Here is a 7,781-nt window from a genome sequence, read left to right on the forward strand (position 1 = left end):
TGCCAGCCGCTGCTGCTGCCGCGCTGCGCCGCCGCCGCCGTCGCGACCCGCCGCCCGAGGTTCGCCGCCCCTCGAAATCCATGCCATTTTTTTTTAAAAAAATTCCGTTCGTCGTTTTTCTTTTTCGTCAGATTTTCCCGCGGTTATTCTCTGATCGCGATTTCTGATCCGATTTTCGTTTTAGTTTAACTTTTCGCTCGTTTATCGGAATCAGGCGATTCAAGCGCCTGGAGTTTCGTCTCGAAACCCTCTATCTGAATAATCAACTTAAACAAGTTTTTGCTACTGTAAAAGTTGACTTAGGTTCATATTATTAGAACGAAGTTGTTTTCTTTCGCCGTTTGACTTTCTTTGCTTCGTTCGATTTGATTCCTTTTGCCAACCGGAGTTCTTAAGTTGAACCTTCTGGTTAGATCTCTTATTTGAGTTTTACCTGTGCATTAGATGAGTACTTATTGTATGCTTGTTTGTTTGCCTGCGATAGAGTACCCGCAGTGCGCCGCCTGTTACTTCGAATCATTAGGTTTCACGGATCATCAGCAAGGCAAGTAACACTTTGATCATACCTTTTCGACAACCCAATTTTTTTTGCATTAGATCAATCTTCACACATTGCATGATTAGGATCTAATTAAGCTGTGGGATGGGAAGTAGATGAGGTAGTACCTATTACCTGTTTATTATCAAACCTTTGGGAGTTACTTCTACGTTTGCTTACTATGCCATGCTATGCTAGTAGACCTGGATTGGGTGAGTGAAATCCATGACAGATGTGAGATTGATAATTAATGGTTTATCTAAGGTGGCAACTTAAATACACATCTGGGTGGATTCAGGCACCTGGATATTCCAGGACATGCCTGTTTTCTTTTGGACCGCCACCCAGGCTCAAAGGGATCATGAGATTTTTCAAACTAGAAATTTCCGTGTGCAGCCACAAGCCATTATGGGCTCTGGCATAGTTGATTAAGTCGTGCGAACTCTTACAGGGTAGACTAGCAGATGTAGGGGAAAGTAGGTGTACCGGTCTATCCATCGTAAGGTGCTAGTGCTTCTGAAAGACTGTGTCTCGGTCATCCGTTTCTCAAACACCATGTAGTGCGAGAAATCCAACGGAGGCGATCGAGTCTTGTGGGGAAAAGTGTGCAAACCTCTGCAGAGTGTAACAAACTAATCATGATTAGCCGTGTCCCCGGTTATGGACATCTTGAGTATCTAGTATCTGGATTATCATGTGAATCTCAACATGTTACTCTAAAATTAATGTTGTTGGGTTAATGATGATTCTTAATTGGGATTGAGAATGCTGTCAACCATTCTCAATGTTTAACAACCACCATGATAGTAATTAAATTTATTCCTTTTGAAGTAGGGAAAAATTGGCTTTATGCAAAACTGTAACCATAGAGCTTTCCACCAGCCAAATATGCATATAGTATAGCTATTTCATTCCATTACTCTCTATGTGTTACCTTGCCAGCATATTCCATGTGCTGACCCGTTTTCGGGCTGCAACATTAATGTTGCAGACTTTTCAGACGACGATTAAGGAGTTTTAGGTCGTGGTTCTATACTCAGTGATGCCGTTGGAGTTGATGGACTCACTTATCTTCCAAGCCTTCCGCTGTTATTATTATTAGATGGCCTTAAGTCATATTTATTGTAATAAGTTTTCTTTTGAGACACTTGATGTAATAAGTGTGTGATTGCTACTCTGCTATAAATCCTCCGAGTACTGTGTGGTGTCAGCATTACTAATCCAGGGATGACACCGGAGCACAGAGATCAGACTATTTGAGTTCTGGTCGCTACAGAGATGGTATCAAAGCACACGCTGACTGTAGGACACGACCACTAAGCTAAAGACCTAGATCACTACTCACTCTCTTCTCTTCTGACCTCTCATCTTTTCTACTCTTTAGGATGGCGGATGCAAGGAACAAGTTCACCCAACCGGATGAAGATACACCCTTTGGACGCCACTTGAAGGAAGTCACTAGATACCTGAACATAGGAGTACCAAGCTTCACGGGAACCTACAACGCCACTTTACCTGAAGAAGAGCGCTGGATGATTCAAGTTCAAATCCCAGGAAGGTCGTTCATGCCAGTCACTGAGCCCATAGAGTTTTCTTTTGATGCACCAACTTGGAGTCTAGGAAAGAGTATGGCAGCTCACATCGCCATGGGACGCATTGGAGAAGTCTACCGCAAGTATCTTAAGGATACTATCTACCAGATTTGCGGGCGCTGAGATGAACACTGGGAGATGATTAACACCAGGAAAGATAGATCAATTGCAACTTTTATTCAGGAGTTAAATCAGCACATTCGACGACAGGAGAATCAGATGTGCGCCCACATGATAGACCTGAAGAAGACTAAGACTAGAATCAAGGAACTGGAGGAAGAACTCAAGGCTACACGCGAAGATTATGAAGAAGAAATTGAAGTATTGGTGGATAAGAATGCCGACCTAACTATGAAGCTAGCAGTATTTATGGGAGGCCCGACACCAGTAGATGAAGACGAAGAACCCAAGGAGATTAGCCTGGAAGACTACATCATCATCGACGGCACCGACTCAGAAGCAGATAGTAGCAATGATGACTATGTTGATGAAGCAGGAGCGGATATCATGGAGTCTACAACCGTAGAATATTTCTAGTAGACCACCTCATCAGTAGTAGTAGTCCACCATGTAAATATAGTAGTCCGAGCACTTTGCGATAGTTAGATCGATTGTATGCCTTTGTTTGATTGAATGAAGTGAATTGTTTGCTTTTGCCTCATGTGCATATGGGTAGTGTTTTCTCTTTAGACCCCCTCTATTCTTATATCTCATCTTTTCTAAACCCTCAGATGCCTCCGAGACGTGACCCCGAATTTGCCTTTCCGCCGGAGCTCACCCAGTTGATCCAGCAGCAGAACACCTTGATGCAGTTGCTAGTCCAGAATCAGAATCAGGGGAACAACAACAACAACCCACCACCACCACCACCACCTGTTGACCACTTAGCCCGTTTTCTTAGGCTGAACCCGCCGGTGTTTTCCAGTAGCACCGAGCCAATAGTAGCAGATGATTGGCTCCGCAAGACAGCTAGGGAGTTGACCACAGCAGGATGCACAGATGCGGAGAAGGTTAAGTTTGCCGCACATTAGTTAGAAGGACCCGCAGCATCATGGTGGGAGAATTTCACAGCCACCTTCCCAGTCGACACTGTCACATGGGACCAGTTTCAGCAGGCTTTCCGTACTACCCATGTTTCAGCAGGAGCTATGGCCATGAAGAAGCATGAGTTTCGTAACTTGCGCCAAGGAGGACGGACAGTTGGCCAGTATGTGGAGGAGTTTAGTAAGCTAGCACGTTATGCCCCAGACGACGTTGCTACGGATGCAGCTAAGCAGGAGAAGTTCCTGGAATGACTGAATGATAAGTTGAGTATGCAGTTGATGGTAGCCACCTTCAACAACTACCAGGAGTTGGTAGACCGTGCTCTTATGATTGAAGGGAAGCAACAGCAAATTGAGAACCGCAAGAGGAAGTATGGACAAGAAAAGTATAATTCAGGAGCTCAATAGAAGCCACGTTTTACCCCTAGACCGGGAGGACATTTTCAGCATACCCATGGAGTAGGTAGCTCGCACAATCACAATGGCTCCAAGAATGGTAATGGGAATGGAGGAAGCAATGGCCAGAACTGCAGCACCCCATCAACCCCAGCCAAGAGAGATCTGAGTCAAGTCACCTGTTTCAAGTGTTCCAAGACCGGACATTATGCCAATGAATGTCCTGAAGGCCAAAACGGCAATGGAAGCTCTCGAAAGAAGCCGAACCCTTTCAACAGGGGACAGGTGAACCACGTTAATGTGGAGGAGGTTGAAGCTCAGCCTGATGCAGTAATAGGTAAGTTTTTGGTTAAGTCATTTACTGCACTCGTTCTTTTTGATACTGGTGCATCGCATTCATACATGTCAAGGGGATTTGTGGAAAAGTATAGCCTACCCACTAGGGTTCTCAAAACACCTATGCTAGTAAGCTCACCAGGAGCAGAGTACATGGCCAATCAAGGATGTTTTCAAGTGCCATTAAGTATAGGACGGCATGTTTTCCCAACAGATTTAATTATTCTAGAATCCCAAGGTCTGGATGTGATTCCTAGTATGGATTGGCTGTCGATGTATGGAGGAAACATCGATTGTGCTAGTAAGTCAATTTTGCTTACCACCCCAGAAGGGAGAAGGATCAAGTATGTATCCCGGCATGCGCCAAACAAGACACAAGTAAATTCATTAACAGGAGTTGTGCAGGAGGAAGTACCAGTGGTAAGGGAATTCCCTGATGTATTTCCAAAGGAGTTGCCAGGCATGCCACCGGATAGAGATATTGAGTTCTTAATTGAGCTATTGCCAGGCACAGGGCCAATATCAAGAGACCATATAGGATGCCAGCAAAGGATTTGGTGGAAATTAAGAAACAGATTAAGGAGTTACTAGATAAAGGTTACATTCGCCCAAGTTCTTCACCTTGGGGATCACCAGTACTATTAGTAGAGAAGAAGGATGGATCGTTAAGGATGGTTGTTGATTATCGAGGATTGAATGAAGTAACAATCAAGAACAAGTACCCGCTACCAATGATCAATGATCTGTTTGATCGATTGCAAGGAGCTAAAGTGTTTTCCAAGATCGATTTGTGATCAGGGTACCACCAGTTGAAGATTCGAGAACAGGATATTCCGAAGACAACTTTTACCACCAGGTATGGGCTGTATGAGTATACCGTTATGTCATTTGGTCCGACTAACGTGCCTGCCTATTTTATGAACATGATGAACAAAGTGTTTATGGAGTTTTTGGATAAGTTCGTCGTAGTGTTCATTGATGATATCCTGGTTTATTCAAAGAATGAAGAGGAACATAAGGAGCATTTGCATTTGGTACTTGGAAAGCTCAGAGAACATCAATTATATGCCAAGTTCAGCAAATGTGAGTTTTGGTTGAAGGAAGTAGGATTCCTCGGACACGTTATATCTGGAGAAGGTATAGCTGTTGATCCCACTAAAGTTGATACCGTGACCAAGTGGGAAGCCCTAACTACCGTTGGAGAGATCCGGAGTTTTCTTGGACTCACAGGATACTACCGGAGGTTTATTGAGAATTTTTCAAAGATTTCGAAGCCTATGACGGAGTTGTTGAAGAAAGATACCAAGTTCAAATGGACTGAGCAGTATGGGGCTAGTTTCCAGGAGTTGAAGAAACGCTTGGTTACCTCACCAGTGTTGATTTTGCCAGATCAGACCAAGGATTATGAGGTGTATTGCGACGCTTCACGTCGAGTACTTGGAGCAGTGCTTATGCAGGAAGGGAGAGTTGTTTCATATGCCTTAAGACAATTGAAGCCCCATGAGTTGAATTACACTACGCATGATTTGGAGTTAGCAGCCGTAGTGCATGCCTTGAAGACATGGAGACATTTCCTCATCGGAAATCATTGTGAGGTGTACACGGATCATAAGAGTTTGAAGTACATTTTCACATAGAAGGAGTTGAACCTCAGACAAAGGAGATGGTTGGAGCTCATCAAGGATTATGATATGAAATTGCATTATCATCCCGGGAAGGCTAATGTAGTAGCTGATGCATTAAGCCGCAAGAGCCATGTCAATATGTTAATGATGGGAGAAATACCCAAGGAGTTAGCAGAAAATCTTCGTGAACTATGTTTGGAAATAGTTCCGAGAGGCTATGTAGCAGCGTTGGAGATTCAGTCAACTTTGATGGACAGAATCAGGGAAGCTCAGAAGACTGACAAGGAGATTGTTTCCATAAAGGAGAAAATGAAAGAAGGAAAAGCTAAAGGATTTCGTGAGGATGAGCACGATACCCTATGGTTTGAAGACCGTGTCTATGTGCCCAATGACCCGGAGATCAGGAAGTTAATTCTACAAGAGGCCCATGATTCACCCTATTCGATTCACCCAGGGAATACCAAGATGTATCTGGATTTGAAGGATATTTTCTGGTGGACCGGAATGAAGAAAGAAATAGCAGAGTATGTAGCTGTTTGTGATGTATGCCAGAGAGTAAAGGCAGAGCATCAGAAGCCAGCAGGATTGTTACAACCATTGCCGATACCCGAATGGAAGTGGGATAAGTTAGGCATGGATTTTATCACGGGATTGCCTAGGACTCGTTCAGGCTATGACTCGATTTGGGTTGTAGTCGATCGATTGACGAAAGTAGCTCATTTCATCCCAGTAAAGACCACTTATACCAGTGCTAAGTTGGCAAAAATATACATGACCAGAATAGTATGTCTGCATGGAGTTTCGAGGAGTATCGTATCAGATAGAGGAACCCAGTTTACCTCAAAGTTCTGGAAGCAGTTGCACGAAACTTTGGGAACCAGGCTAGAATTCAGTACAGCTTTTCATCCGCAGACAGATGGACAGACCGAGAGAGTCAATCAGATTTTGGAGGATATGCTGAGAGCTTGTGCGCTAGATTATGGATCTAGTTGGGACAATAATTTGCCATATGCAGAGTTCTCTTACAACAACAGTTACCAAACCAGTTTGAAGATGGCCCCTTTCGAAGCTTTGTACGGAAGAAGGTGCAGGACACCACTGTCATGGGACGAAGTTGGAGACCGCCAGTTGTTTGGACCTGACTTGATTAAGGAGTCTGAACAGAAAGTGAAGTTGATTCGCGATAGGCTCAAGGTAGCCCAGTCCAGACAGAAGAGTTATGCAGATTCTAAACGCAAGGAGACAGTTTACGAAGTTGGAGACAGAGCTTATCTTCGAGTATCTCCACTTCGGGGAACAAAGCATTTTGGAGTTAAAGGGAAGTTAGCGCCACGATTTATAGGACCATATCGAATTTTGGAGCGTATGGGAGAAGTGGCCTACAAGTTGAAATTGCCCGAAGGATTGTCAGGAATTCATGATGTGTTCCACGTTTCCCAGTTAAAGAAGTGTCACGTGGAGATAGCTGACATACCATTGAGAGACACAGTGCCTTTGGAAACTATTCAGTTGGATAACGATTTGACCTATGAGGAGAAACCAGTTAAGATCCTCGAGTTTGCCAGCTGAGTTACTCGCAGCAAAGTTATCAAGTTTTGCAAGGTTCAGTGGAGCCACCACACGGAGGATGAAGCCACCTGGGAACGAGAGGAAGATTTGCTCAAAGACCACCCTCACCTATTTTCTAGCCAACCCGAATCTCGAGGGCGAGATTCATCTTAAGGGGGGTAGGTTTGTAACATCCCAAATTTTCAATTTGGAATGTTATACATTAGATCATCATGCATATCATATTTTATTTGCTTTGGGTTTTGATGCTAGAAAATTCTAAGCAACTCAAGGACCCACGGAGAGAGTTGGGGATTTCGTTATTTTCATATTTGAGTTTTTCTCAAATTTTGAGAATAGAATCAGATTTTATTTATTTTATCATCAATTATTTCTATTACAAAAATATGAGAGAGGGAATAAAATGACTTTCCCAAAATATAGAAATATTGAGGATTTAATAAAAAAATCAAATAGTTTTATTTCGGAGTTTTTTTTGTTGTTTTCAAAATTGCATTTAGGGCCCAAATAAATGTTCACTTTGTCGGGCTTGATTTGAGAAGCCCGGGAAAATTTATTTCGGGATTTTTGGAGTCCGTTTAGTATTTCTTTTTATTTTTTTTCTTCCGAGCGTAATTATTTAAAAAAAACGGAACCGACTATGGGCCGTACTCGGCCAGGACTCCGCCTGGCCGGGGCCTTT

Source organism: Triticum aestivum, chromosome 2A, assembly GCF_018294505.1.
Source record: "Triticum aestivum cultivar Chinese Spring chromosome 2A, IWGSC CS RefSeq v2.1, whole genome shotgun sequence".
Classification (NCBI taxonomy): domain Eukaryota; kingdom Viridiplantae; phylum Streptophyta; class Magnoliopsida; order Poales; family Poaceae; genus Triticum; species Triticum aestivum.